The sequence below is a fragment of the Vombatus ursinus genome, unplaced genomic scaffold (assembly GCF_900497805.2).
Source record: "Vombatus ursinus unplaced genomic scaffold, bare-nosed wombat genome assembly UNPS02000577.1, whole genome shotgun sequence".
NCBI classification, from domain to species: domain Eukaryota; kingdom Metazoa; phylum Chordata; class Mammalia; order Diprotodontia; family Vombatidae; genus Vombatus; species Vombatus ursinus.
The window spans coordinates 1,615,598-1,631,401 of record NW_020940355.1 but is presented as its reverse complement, the minus strand read 5'-3'; positions in this window follow the sequence as shown (position 1 = coordinate 1,631,401).

The window sequence follows — 15,804 nt, the reverse complement described above, 5'->3', positions numbered from 1 at the left end:
CTTGCCGTTAATAACAAAAGGTTTAATTTGAAGCTATAAAAGCAGGGCTTTAGAGCTCTATGAGAAGAAGTGGCAATTAAAATGCATCTGCTATGATGGAATGAACTTTCACAAAGATCTTAATGATATTAGAAGTCATGCATGAAGTTTTATTTCTCATCTGTGGGGTACGGGTATGAAAAAAAAATAAGATACCATGGAAAGAATGGAAAATGTGGCATTATTTAGCAAGTCCCAGACATGAAGTTTCAGATATATTCCTATACTACCAACACAAAAGAAACACCTCCTTTCCTTGCCAGGTGTCAAATGAATCAATTTGACTAAATTTTGCTTTTTCTCATGTGAAGGGCATTCTTTCATAAAGTGATTGTGATAATTGCCCTCATTCTGGATCATGTATGTCAAATTTAGGCTAAATTAATTTCAGGAGAACCACTCTAACAGAAGAGCTAATGGATTTGTGCTACATCAGGCAACAATACAGAGTCAAGTGAGGGGCCATGTATAAAATTAAATAGGATTTATGTTGTGAAGTGTTCACATTTCATTTATATTGATTTGGTTAATGGTTTAGATGGAGATAATTTGTTTCTTCATTCCAATATGTTTTCTCCTCACCAGGTAGCTCTGATAAAAGTGGCATATGTGCCCATCAGATAAAAGTAACTTTTCTATATGCTAAGGCATTAAGAGGAGGTAATGGAAGTAATTCTTGTATTGAAGAAACATTAACCAAACAAAAAATCCTTGTCTTCAAAGGGTTCATGTTCTCCTGGGTTAGGAAAGGAATCATAATCTATATAGTGAATTTAAAATGCAGTAATTTCTATAGAAAGACAGTTAGGTGGCACAGTGGATAAAGTACTGTGCTTAGAATCAGGAAAACTCATCTTGCTGAGTTCAAATCTGGCCTCAGACACTTGCTAGCTATGTCAAGTCAACTTAATTTTGGGCAAGTCAACTTAATTCTGTTTATTTCAGTTCCTCATCTATAAAATGAGCTGAAGAGGGAAATGGCAAAGCACCCCAGTATCTTGCCAAGAAAACCCCAAATGAAGTCACAAAGAGTTGGACATGACTGAAAAACAAGTGAACAACAACAATTTCTATGACAACAACCACCATAACAATAACAATATATGACTATAACAATAACAACAACAACTTCAATAGGAAGAGAGCACTACCCGGAGGAGGCCAGAGAGATCTTGAAGGGCTTCATTTAGAAAGTAGTATTTGATTCAAGCCTTGAAAGAATCTAAGAGGGGAGCTAAAAGGGACTCTATTCTAGGCATGGGGAATAGCTAGGCGTGGGGATATATCTAACCATGATATAAAGCAGAATAGAATTGTAGAGCTGGAAGGGATCAACTCTGGGAATTGAGCAATTCACCCAAAATCACACTGCTAGCTAGAAAGAGAATAGAGATTGGAAGCCCATTCATTGGATTCTTAATTAAGTACTTTGTCCAAAACATCATATTTTCTTAGAAGCAAACTGAATTGATTCTATCTCCTGGACTTTTGAGGCTGAGTTTTGAATGTGGTTTTACTACTTATACAAAGATGTTCTGCAGAGAAAGGAAAGTTGTCAAAATCCTTTCTATAGCTCTGTCTAGAGATCCTCTCTACAAAATTTTAGCTCACTCCTTGGTTTCTTTTTCCCTACCTATTTTCATTTCCTAGAAGGTATATCAGTATAACCTTTCATACCTGTCTATGTTTTCCCTTTGAGTAGGAAACACTAAACAATATCCGTTACGTCAAGAAACTAAAAGACAACTCAATGATTATAGAAATAACATGTATATGTGTGTGTGAGTGTGTGTGTGTGTGTGTGCCTAGTCTACTTGACAATGTTAAAACACTACCTTTTTAGTTAAGCCCCTGTGCTAGTATTGCAGCCCACTCCTCAAGATCCCTGAGCCTCCTTAGTTGATTTATATGGATCCTGAATTGCACTTCAGCAATATATAACATGACAACTTAAAGGCAAGCCTGCCAAAAAATCTTGATAGGCTCAGTTTTTGTGCAGCAGCACTCGAAAAGACCATTACTACTGCCATCCTACTAAAGCATGCTCAATGCTTTTGACAGTGAATTATATGAACAGCAGTTTATCTTGGTGTTCACTGGATGTTTAAAGATTCAAAAGATGGCAGATAAAAAGCGGGGGGGTGTAAAGGAACATCCCATTGTTCAAACTATAGCAGGTTACCACAAGGTTTTCTGTATTCAAAAAGGGGTCCAAGACTTTCCTCCACTGGATTTCTCCCATGAAATGGGACAGCACTTGAACAGTTGCTTAATCTCCTAATGTTCTCACAGTGGCAAAGCCCTAGGCATCCAATGGACAAACAGACAGACATACAGACAGATATGTGTACAAAAATAAATAAATGGATGAGAAAACAAATAAGTAAATGAATTCTTATATACATGCATATAGAAGGAAATAAAGAGAAAGAAAGGAATAAAGAATGGAAGGAAAGCAGGAAGGAAGGAAGGAAGGAAAGAAGGAAGGAAGGAATGAAGTAATGAAGGAATGTTTCACTGAAGTGATTGGGTATTCCTAAAAGATGGTGACCCTCAGAAATAACTAACCCCCAAAACTCATCATCCCTGTCATTGCTCTAAGCTGCTGGGTTTTATTTTTGTTTTCTATTATAAGCACCTGTAGCAACTACTGGCTACTGTGCTTCTATGATTCCAAAAAACAATCCAAGAACACAGAAGTGCACTCAACACAGTACTCCATCTTCTGCTTCTCAATCCAGAAAGCAAGGACTTAGCTTCTTGACAGGATATTCTTTTCTAGAAACATGGTGTGGTAGAAAGACAATTAGGTGGAGAGACCAGGAATCTGAATTCTAGTTTGACTTGTCCTGAGACCTTGGTCAATTCATTTCAGTCCTCTAAATCTTAGTCCTTTCATTTGTAAAGTTAGGGGGGCTAGGTGATGAACTCGATGACCTCTGAAGTCACTGTCAGCTCTATAGCTCTTCACATTTTCCCCCAACTCCACATTCCTATCAATTCCCAAGAGCCCTAATCTTACCTGAGATCTGTCTTTGAAATAGCAAGTGTCCTCCTTTTACATGCAGTGCTAAGCAAGTATATCAGTGAGCAATAAGTCTTATTATAAGACTTAAATCGTAAAGAAGGAAAGGAAATTAGTTTCAGCATCCAAAAATATTCAGTCAACTGAATGGCAAGTAAACATCTGTTGCTTAAGAACATAATGCACCTGTGAGTATACCCATATATTTTGAGTGTTTAGAATTACTTTCTTCTTTTTCATAAAAGGAGAACTACACTCTGTTATTAAAATCATCAACGATATTGGTAACTTTTGTACATTTATATCATACATTTATTTCAAATCTCATGGCTTTGACCATTATTTTGCTGTGTAGTAGCACTTCAAGTCAGCATTCCTGAAAGATAGAAGGGAGACAGTGAAACTGCCCCTAGGAACAGCTGTCAGCCTAGTAGAATTTTTAAAATATCCCTTCACTCTGGTGAGTTGGTTTAAGCCCAAGATAAGCACACAGCAGCTGCTCCTTTATACTGGGAGACACTCCTTGAGTGTCAAGGAAACCAGTCACTATGGTGTTAAACAGTGGAAGGGAAAAAAAAGAATAGCAAATTTTATTAAGTTTTCATATATCAAAGCCTGATGTCAAGGTCTTATGGGTGAAACAGTATGTTGACCAAGGCCCAATTTTACCTTTTACTATTGATAAAAAAATAATAATTTTAAAAGTTATTCCTAATTTTAAAAAGAACTATGATTCTTCTTCAAAGCAATTTTTGTCTTGGTAACTAAAATCCCTATCCATTCAAAACTACATCATGTCTTGTTTTATTATTTATTGCTAATATATTTACAACTTACATTGTTTCTTCCGTTATAAAAATTCAATTTGGATTTATCTGGAAGTGCCTGACATTTTTGAGAGAGCATTATAAAGTGAGCAGGAAGATAGATCTGCTTCCATTCAGTTCTACATATATTTATTAAGCACCTACAGTGTACTGGGTACTCTGTTAGGTACTAGGGACACAAAAACTACATAAAATAGTACTTGTCCTCAAGAAACATAACCTACTGGGTTGGAAGGGACATATCACATATATAAATAAACAGAATAATTTCAGGAAGAAAGGGACAGTATTATGTGTGGGAATCAGGCAAAGCTTCATTTGGGAGTGTACTACTTGGGTTGAGCCAGAGCTGGAGGTGAGGGGCGGCAGGAGTGGGAGGAATTAGGAGGTGGGGAGTGAGTTCCAGGCATGGAGGACAGGTAATATAAAGGTAAAGACCTGGGATGGAGGAAGATAAATGCAGGGAGCAAAAAACTAGTCAGCTAGTTTATCTTCAACACAGTGTGCATAAAGGGGAGTGATATGAGATTAGTTTGACAAAGTTAGGTATGGAGTTTTAAATGCCAGGTCTGGGCATTTGTGTTTCACTGAAGAGTTTTGAACACTGGATTTGTAGTTAGAGGACTGGTGTTCGACCAAGTAATTTCGCTCCTGTAGCTCACTTTCCTCATGCGTAACAAAAGCAGAGTCTTGTACTAAATATTATTTTTAGCATTAAATTCAGTGACAAAAAGGGTCCAGAAAATCAATGGCACCGTGCTGAGTCCTGACAATAGCAAATGAAATTCACACTGCTCCTACCTTTCAAGTACCTTACCACATATAACAAGTGATCTCAGCACAGGCATATGTGTTAAAATATATATATATATATATGTATATATATATATATATATATATATATATAGAACTTCTTATATGGAACAGAGATATTCACCCCTGTTTTAACTTCTCTCCTGCCATTTTATAATTTATTTTAGAAAGTTTCTATCTATTACCTTTATAACACATTACTTTCTGAAAATAATTTTTTTAAGAATTTTACCCAATCTTACCATAAGCCATCCCTTATAACAAAGAAGAAATGGCTTAGCAAAACTGGCACATTAATTGATTCTGAAAACATATGGAATGTTTCACACCCTTGGCTTCCCACCTCTTCAAAGAATGAAAGGAATTACATGTGGTCAGGCTTGGTCATTATAAGTACATAGTGTTCACTTTTTAATGTCTCATAGATCTAAAGCTAGAAGGGAGTTGGACTAGAGGCTATCTATACCAATTCCTTCATTTTACAGAAAGGAAACTGAGGCCCAAAGAGGTGAGGTGACTTGCCTAGAGTCAGGATTTGAATATAGGCCCTCTAATTAAAAATCAGTGCTCTTTCTATTGCATAAATTTTAAATTTGTTTTTGTCCTTGACATTTTAATTGTTGTATGTATATTGTTTTCATGTTTTAACTTAATTCATATCATATCCGTTTATAAAAGCTTTTCTATGATTTTCTGAATTTGTCATATTTAGTATTCTTTATGGTACAGAAATAATCTACTTATACTACTGTAATTTATTTATTCATTCTTTAATTAATGGGCTAATTAATTGCTAACATCAAAACAAGTGCTAACATTATTATCATTGTTATTATTATCATCATGACAACAGTAATAATAAAAACCTTGAAATGTTGGTTCTTATGTACCATTGATTGGGTTAAACCTTGGTTAGTGTGATCTAACTGCTCCTAAGAGTCAAAGAAACAGATTGGGTGACAAAAGTCATTAAAACTCTACTTAACCTTTGTTCTGGGTTCTATCAGGTATATACCAAAAAGAGATGAAAGACAGAAGACTTATATGTTTGAAAACATTTATAGCAACACTCTGTTTTAGCAAAGAATCGTAAATAAAACAAGTGCCAATCAAATGGTTAACTAAGAGTGATATATGAATGTAAACAAATTCTGACATATGAATATAATGGGTTTCATTGTGCCATAAAAATGAAATTATATATATGTAAAATATACATATACACACACATACATGCATATATATATACACATATATAATGTATATATGTATATGCATGTATATATAAAATAAAGAATAGACTCATATGAACTGATCCAGAATGAAAAGAGCAGAACCAAGAAAACAACTTTCTTTATATGTGTGTTTATGTGTATGTGTATGTTCCTAGGGAGGGTTTCTACTCAGTGTGGTTGAGGGGAAGGTTATTGTTGAGTAAGGATAGAAATGATAAAAATAGCATCAATAAATATTTTAAATGCACAGAATAGCTCTTTTCTATTGGTTTGACTTCTCTTTAGTTGACTTTGTCCCCTGCTAGACAGCATCCATTGAAAGATAAGATGGGAAAGGGAGAAGCCTTTGGGGCCTGCATGCAGATAGATGCCTCAATTCTTTTGTCTGGACAATTTGTTTTGTTTTATTTTTTCCTATCAGGTAAAATAAATTTGAGTTTCCTGTGAGTTTCAAAATGACAGGAAAACAATCACTGAAAGTCCAGAAATCAAAGAGTCTGGAAATAAAATCTATGCTGGGATTATGAAGCCAGTCAAGCATTGGTGCCTTGAAAAATAATCTTCACAATTCAGTTGAACATTAACTGAGTAGCTTAGGTGAGGATTCTTTCAGCAACTATGCTGGATTTGGGCATTTGGATACAAACTTGGTAGGATCAATGGGACCAATGCTATGGAAAAAAGAGAAAAAAACTGTATTAAGTCTGAGCCTACTCTCCTCTGAAACTGAGGTAAAAGGAGAAAAGTATGCTCCCTTAGTCGTTTGGAGGAAATGTTTGAGCCTTATACAAATTCCAAAAATTCTACTTGCTAATGAAATGAATAGGGGGAAAAAATCCCTTTGTATCAAATGGTTTTGAAAAGGAAATGGACATAATTAAACTGGAATTAGAATAGTGGCCAGGAAAACATGTTTTCATTTGTGAAGTCATGGGAATGGTAAATGGAGTCACAAGGCTTTTGATTCATCCAACCTGGCATTTTACTTGATGTACTCTGCATATAGGTTAGACAAATAAAGTGACAATATACCACCTTGTTGTACTGCTTTTCCAATCATAAACCAATCAGTTGTTCCATGTTTGGTTCTAACTATTGCTTCTTGGTTTGCATACATGAGACAAGTAAGATGATTTGGTACTCCCATCTCTTTGAGGACTTGCCACATTTCATTGTGTTCTACACAGTCAAAAGTTTTAGTGCAATAGATGAAGCACAAGAAGTTTCTGTGGAACTTTCTCACTTTTTCCATAATCTAGCAAACATTGGCAATTTGGTCTCTAATTCCTTGTCTTTTCAAACACCAGCTGGCTCTTCTGGTTATTCTTGGTTCACTTATGGCTGAAGCCTAACTTGCTGAATCTTAAGCAAAACCTTACTGGTGTGTGAAATGAGCACAATTGTTCAGTAATTTGAACATTCTTGGGCATTGCCCTTCTTTAGGATTGGTACATAAACAAATCTTTTCCAATCCACTGGTCACTGTTATGTTTTTCCAAATTTGTCTGCCTATTGAGTGCAGCACTAAGTGCGTCATCTTTTAGGGTTTTAAATAGCTCAGCTGGATTTCTGTCACCTCCACCAGCTTTGTTGCTAACAATGCTTCTTAAGGACCACCTGACTCTATTCTCCATGAGATCTGGTGTGAGATCAGTAAACACATCATCATGGTTATTGGTGATGTTAAGATCTTTCTTGTATAGCTCTTTTGTGGATTCTTGCCACCTCTCCTTAATCTCATCTGCTTTTGTTAAACCCCTACCATTTTTGTCTTTATCATGCCCATTTTTTGCATGGAACTTTCCCTTCATATCTCTAATGTTCTTGAAGATATTTCTTGTCTTTCCAATTATATTTCTTTCTTCTATTTCTTTACATTGTTCATTTAAGAAAACCTTCTTATCTCTCCTTGCTATTCTTTGAAATTATGCATTCAGTTGGATATATCTTTCCCTTTCTCCTTTCTCTTTTGCTTTTCTTTTTTCCACGGCTATTTGTAAAGCCCCATCAGACAGCCATTTTGCTTTTTTTACTCCTTTTTTTTTGTTTGTAACATGTTGTTGTTGTTGTTATTGTTGTTGTTGCTGCTGCTGCCGCTGCTGCTGCTGCCTCCATAGTTCTTCAGGCATGATATCTACCATATCTGATCCCTTAAGTCTATTCATCACCTCCACTTCATATTCACAAGGGATATTATTTAGGTCATACCTGTATACTCTGATGGTTTTCCCTACTTTCTTCAATTTAAGTCTTAATTTTGCAATAAGAAGCTCATGATCTGATCCACAGTCAGCTCCAGGTCTTACTTTAACTGACTATGTAGAGCTTTTCCAACTTCAGCTGCAAAGTATATAATCAATCTGATATCTATATTGACTAGCTGGTGATGTTCATGTGTAAAGTCACCTTTGCGTTGTTGAAAAAAAAAACTTTTTATTATGAACAGTGAATTATCTTGACAAAACTCTCTCCTATTTTGTTTTGTACTTCAAAGCCAAGCTTGCCATTATTCTAATGATCTTTGATTTTCTACTTGAGCATTCCAATCCCCTCTGATGAATGTGATATTTTTTTGGGTGTTATTTCTAGAAGATGTTGTAGGTTTTCATAGAAATGATCAACCTAAAGAGTACACATGTGGTTATATGGCATAAAGATGGATACAGAGCAGTATGCTTGGATTGGGCCAATCCAAATATGGAAAATTCTCACAATTCAGCCCAGAGCCCTGAGATAGAAGATGAATGTTGGATCAAAGACTGAGGATGAAGCAAGGCAACCCACTCAGAATGAAGATCTCTGTAAATATATAAAATAGACCTAAGTAAAATAAAAAAGCCAGTATATTTGACATCCATAATGAAAACTATTCTCTATAGTACAAGTAGGTGAAGAAAGTGAAAAATATGGTGGAAAACATAACTTGTGAATAAGGAATAAAAGAGTTAAAAAAAACTCATCAGCTATATAGCTAGATATCGTGAATAATTTCTCTGGGAAAAGAATCGGAAGGCATTTAACATTTTAAGTACCAAAAACATCACAAACAATTAAATTAATTACATATTGAGAGGAAATGATGTGTTATTGATATAGTAGTCATTCCTGAATCAGCTATTTTCATATAATTAGAATACTGACTTATTTAAGCAAAATTCAAAATTAATACAATCTAAAAATAAAAAGGGCCAAAAAAAGATAGCATCTACAATTCAAACAAGATTAATTAGGACTCGTTAGATGAGTTACTGATGACCAAAAAAAAAAATGAGAACTGAGTGAAGGAAAGATTATCAGCTCTACTTACATTATTTCATAAAGAAATTTAAGCAATGCAAATCAATTACCATAACAAGAGAAGTGAGAGGACCTAAAAACTATGTTAGAAAGAAACCACTTGTCCTACTTGCCAATTAAAGTGATGCAGAAGACAAAGGAAATAATTGATTTCAAATGTAATCTTGTTTTTAAAATTTTGTGGATAAGTGTAGTGCAATATCGTATCACCTAATAAAATATCACCTGAAAAAACAAAGAGAATCAATCAGAAAAAAAACTCTTTATAAACATCCAAATAAATGAAGTTATTCCAGAGCCATTTAAAGATGAAAATGAAAGACACAAAAAATACATTAAATGTGAAAAAGGGCTATAAAATTTTTCCTTTTAACAAACTCTTTTCGCCATCAAGGAATTGAATCCCCACCTTGCCAACACTCTAAAATCCCAGTCCAGAATATATTCCTAGAAGAAATGTAAATATTTGGAAAAAATGAATGAGAAGTAGATGGACACAACAAATATACACAAAAGATACCCATACTGGAGCCAAAATAATTTTGAGAGTTATGAGAAATCAATTGTCAAAATATCTGAAGGAGAGGAAGAAATTAAAGGCATGAAAATAAAAATATCATACCTTTTTATTGCCAAAGAACAAACAAAAAGATGATTGGGAGAACATTAAGAATTACTAACAAGCATTTCTATTTTGTAATTTGTGTAAAATTTTATTAAGATTATTTATACATACATGAAAGATATCCTTACTGGAGGTATAGAAGTTATGCTTTAGAAAATTATATTCCATAATAGGTCACATCTTTGCCATCACAAAATTGATTGAAAGGTGTGAAGAATAACAAATCTCTCTTTTCTTTTATTTGTTGACTTAAAAATAAGATTTTGGTAGAAGAAAACACTGCAATTTAAGATTTCCTCCAACAAAGTTTCTCCTATGAAAATGTCAAAATTATGTAGAATTCATTGAAAAATAAAACTGCTTGCCAGGCATCTTCAAGTTGCTATGCTCCTGTGCTCCAAACTCCATCTCTGACTGGGAATTACAGCTCCCACCCTAGGACTCTGGACTTCTTTAGTAAGCATCCAACATGTTCAGCTCAGAATCTGACCCATCTTCCTACTTCCTGATCATCTCCAAGCCGTGCCACCATGGAAATATCCTTCACTCTTTCTAACTGTAGCTCTAAGAACAGAAGCAGATAATAACAGAATTATTCTTGCAAGTGGATTTATCAACCAATTCCCTAAGACTCCAGTCAACATTTTTGTTACTTTCCTGACCAAAACACTGTTCCCTGGCCACTACTTTCTAGATATGTGTTCTCTTGCCCTATTAGTACATAAGCTCCTTTAGATCAGAGACTGTTTGACTTACCTGCATTCCCTCAACACTGAGCGCTATATGAGGAACATAGTAAGCACTTAATTATCATGTATGTGTATTTAAATAAATGGGTGGGGTCCAGAATTAATGATAAGGAGGAGAGTGTGCTGTTTTCTTTTGACAAATTAAAAAGTTCTTTGAATGAGACAAAGATACCCCTCAAAAGATAGGTTCATCTTGATAATAACAATAATGTTTTTATTTTTCAGTGTTATATGTCCATGAATCATGGAACACTAAAGACTCTGAACAGTTGAAATTGAGAACTTCCCAAAGGGAAAAGGAGAGAAGAATGGTGGCCTTGATGAAGTGGCTTCATAAGGAATTATGAATAAAAGGAACCTTAGGTCTCATCCAAGAAACTTATGAGTGAAAGAGAAGATGTAATAAGTAGTAAGAGTGAAGAATAACCAATACTGCCCAGACACTTTATTGGAATCCCCTAAATGTCAAAACAAAGTGAGAAAAGCATCCAACCAATTGCATAGAAAAATCCCTGTGGTGAACTTGTAGGAGGACATGGTACAGGATGAGAAGTCACAGATGGGCCATGATCTTTCATAATGAAGGGAACAGCTTTATCAATGATATCACAGGTCTCTGAATATTTGAGACCTTTATGTCAGTTTACTATGAATGAAAGCAAAGGAAAATTATTATATGTGTTCAATTTTCTTCTAAAAACACATATGGTGATGTTTTACTTCTAGAAGTCCTTTTTTACAGGATGTCAGAATATTAGGACTATACTAATAATAATAATAGTGAATATTTATGTAGCTCTTTTAAGTTTTGGAAAACTTTTTACAAATATTGTGTTATTTCCTCCTCACAACAACTCTGGAAAGTAGATATCCCCATTTTTCAGATGAGGAAACTGATGAGGCATGGGGAAATTAAGTTACTTGCCCAAGGTCACTTAGCTAGGAAGTGTCTGAGGGTGGATTTGAATTCAGGTTTATCCAACTCAGGTCCACTGGTCTATTCACTATGCTACCACTTAGTTACCTTTATAAGGCAAGTGAGTTTACTCAGCTAGAAAGCTGAGTACCATGGTTAAGTGTCTAAGCCATGCATTTTGTAAGCAGCAGACTAGAAGCTGGACTCTCAGGTCAGTACTCATTCCAATGTACTCCACTACACAATGTACTCCTCTCCCTTTTCTTTAAAATCTACAGTTAAAAACTTTCCTTTGATAATACATCTAATACAAGCAATAGAAAATCTGTTACCATTTCCTAAAAGTAATGCAATTGGCTCTCCTCTTCCTTTCTGCTTTCTAAATACAAAAATGAAAAATGACATAATCTCTACCCTAAGGTGCTTATAGTTTACTGGAATGATACAATATGCACTAAGGAAAGTGTAATACAATACAGATTGTGGGAAATAGGGGCAAAAGGCACCAGGTGCCTAAGCACATTTGAGGAAAGGAAGATCACTGTTACCTCAGGGAATCAAGCTATCCATGTTCCCCTCCTCTCCCTTCTAAGGCATTTCAAGTGGGAAGAATCATGTGTCAAGAAAGTCTGGCTGCTCTCTGTCCTCTGGCCTACTAGCTTACGTGCTTCACTGTCAACATTCTGATGATCTTAGACTGAAGAGAACAAAAGACAGGTCCTTTCCACAAAAATTTTGAGATGCCAATTTATCTACAGAAACTGCATGATTCTCCTACAAACCTGAAATTTATGTTAATTGTATCTCATTGGGGAGCATTTGGCACAATAAGTGTTAAAACATGCTATTACAAAGAATACAACCAGACTAGCCTAAAGACATCTCCATGTATAATGATGTGATGATCAAGTATATTCACATGATAGGGTATGAATACATGGCCTGGTCGATTTAATGAGGTTAAAGGATGAAGTATGTGTTCTTTTGTTAAAGATTTCTTTTTGTGAATTCTACAGACTAGCCATTGGAGATGATTGATTGGGCCTAGCCCATTAGAGAATGAACAATACCCTTGGACTCCAGCCTATTAAAGAAAACAGACATATCTGTCAGAGGCAGATCAGTGAACTAGAGATGAGTTGAAGATGAGAGGGGTGTGGGTCTGAGAGTATGTGCATAGTACCAGAAAAGCTGAGAATACAGGACACGGACTGTGTGTGCTTGGGACCCTGAGTAATAAAGCCTGTACATCTCAACAGCCATCCAGGTAAATTCTCAGTTTCGTGATCAGAAGGAATGGAGAGGTAGAGGTTTTTTAGTCAAGTGATGCTAGTGGTCAGAGGAACAGCCAGAGTAGCAAAATGTCTTAGACATAGCCAGCTAGAGAGAAATGGGATGGTTGCAGAAGACTTATTGAACCCAGTCCTCAAGAAGGATGAAAAGCAAACACTTGACCCCATAGCTGTAGGAGCAATAAGAGAATGAATAATGATAAAGAGGAGTGAATCTTAGCTTTGCTCTTCACAACTGTCCTGCATTAGGAGGATTGTAAAGGTCTAATGGGAAGCAGCTTTTCCTCTCTACCAACTCCAATTGCAAAATTCCTTTTTCAAGGAATCTCCCAAAACTTGGGGTAGCACCATAAGTATGGAAGACCACTGGTTCCTGTGGAGAAGTGGAACTCACTGGAGAATAAAGGAGATTTATGTTGTCTATTTATGGTTTCACTGATCCCTTTGGTTGTATTATCTCTTTCTATGGGATAAAATGAAGTCTGTCCTGTAGTGGACCTATATTTATTAACCTGAGTGCTTGCATTAGAATTGCATTCCTGTTTACCCATAGCTATAGAGACTTAGATACAAACTTTATCCCAATTTCCTCATAAAAGACCCTAGTCATAGGATAAGATGAGGCAAATTCTATGTTTCCCAGGGGAAAGATTGGATAGCAAGTGCCGGGGTATCTTTTATGAGAAGGTCTCAAGTTTGAAAACAGTCCCCATAAACCCAACACTTGGCATTCTGTGAAATGTATCTACACTATTAATAATTGAATAAAATCAGAAAATGTTGGTTTGAGACAGTATCACTTTTTTTTAAAAGTCTTTGCCTCCTATCTCCCAAACTTTGCTTCAAAATTAAATATCTGGAGAGAGCTCAGGTAATCCATGGGAAGTAAGAAAAATTTCAAGTCTTTTGTTATTGTACTTGCTAGGACAGGCTGCAAACATTCCAAGAATAGATAATCATAGAGTCATAGAATCTCAAAGGTACCTACAGCTCATTGAATTAAAATTTGACCTGAACAGGACATCCACTTGTAACATTGTGGTCAAAGGGTTTTTGTACCCAGCAGGTGCTTTTAAGAGGTGTATTGTAGTGCAGAATACTATACTCTATTAAATAGTTGTAGGAGTCTCTGCTTAATGATCACCGATAGTAAGAAACTCATTACCTATTATAGAAGCTAATTCAACTTTTGGATTGCTCTAATTGTTAGAAAGTTTTCTTTTCTTTTTTTCATTTCTTTCTTCTGTTTAGCTGAAATCCTCCTCTTAAGAACTTTGACCCATTGCTCCTCAAGTTTGGACCTCTGAGGCCAAGTGGGATAAGTCTAATCTTTCTTCCACATGACAGTTTTTCAAATCATTGAAGACAGCTATTGTGTCTCCTGGACTCTTCTTTTTTTTCAGGCTAAACATCCCCAATTTTTTCAAGCAACCCTTTTTGCCTGTCTCCAGCTCCCCTCCCCCTTACTGTCTTATTTACCCATCTCTCTCTAGGCATCCTTCATTTTGTCAGCATCCTATTGACAACATGGTAGCCCGAACAGACTAAGTGGCTCCATCTTGCTTTCTCCCAACCAGCTACTTTCACCAGACAAGAAGGTGAAAGTAAAATTGATGCATTTCTTTTTTCTCTGCAGCTGACAGGAAGCTGTAGACAGTCTCTCTATTAAAACCTAGAGAAAAGGTGAGCTCATCTTATTTGATTAGGACTGTCACCATCAGACAGTGGTGGCAATTAGTCCACGCCAACCCTATTCAGGCCTTGGATTCCTTTCAGAAGTGAGAAAGGAAACACTTGAGCTCTATTGAATCGGAGCGTGGCATCTGCTGCACACTGAGGGGAGAGGTTGGGGGTCAGTGCTTGATTTTGATAAAGCGTGCCAGATTAATTGTCTTCGGTAATCCTGTTTGTCATGGTAGATGTGCAGAGGAGTCTTTGTGGCACAGTCTGACATATGGGCCGGCCTGCTGCTTGCCTATTCAGTTACTTGCAGCACATGCTCTTCACAGTTGGCCTAGTTCCCAGAGCCTTGTTTTCCAGGGGAGTGGGGCCTCCTGCTCCTATTCAACTGGCCCCCATCTCCACAAACAGGCTCCCTAATCTTCAGGACTGCCTGGGCTATTGAAAGCAACTGCATTATTCAAAGAGGCCAAGAGAGAGAAAAGGAGAGAAAAGGGGGGGGGTACAGAAAGAAGGAGATGAAGGGGGAGGGTAGAGAGAGGCTTGGGAGATAGGATTGAAAGACGACATAGACAAGGAGGGGGGAGAAGAAATATAATTACAAAAAATAGCAGCCATGTACTTCAGGCAGAGCACTTCAGGAGGCTGATTATAGTTCCTCTCCAAATCTGAATCTATCACCAAATTATACCCTGCCTCTTTTGTAAAATAAATGCTAATAAGAGGTAATTTGGGCCCTGCTGATTGTTAAGCTCAATGGAGATAGGTCTTTTTTTTTCCCCCTCCTGTGTGTGTTTTTATTGTAATATCTGAAGGTTTTTTTTTTTACCAGAATTTATATTCAAATACAAAAGATGAAACAAATGTTTAGGGGTCTGACACAAGTGCCAGAACACCAAGGACATCTTGGTTTTTATGATAAAAGGGGATGTTCAGATTGACAATTGGCACTTAGCGCCACTGAAGTGTCCAATCCCCAGAGATAAGGTGGGGATATCACCCAGAGGAGTGAGTTTGAGGGGATAGGGGACAGGATGCCTTTTGGTTTTTTGGGGGGTTTTTTTTGGATTGCTGGCATGGTAGGGTCTTTGATTTGAATATTTTTGATTTTTCCACTTTTTTTTTCAGGAAGACTTAAAAAAAATAGCTACTTAATCATTATTTTGTAATGCTGACAACTCTTTGGGGACTTTTATGTTATGTAAAAGAGCAAAAAGTAAGAAACAGCCTGACGACAGGCCTTTTGAAACCTCTCTTATGATGCATGTTGACTTGCACGTGCATAAATGGAACAATTAAATGTATA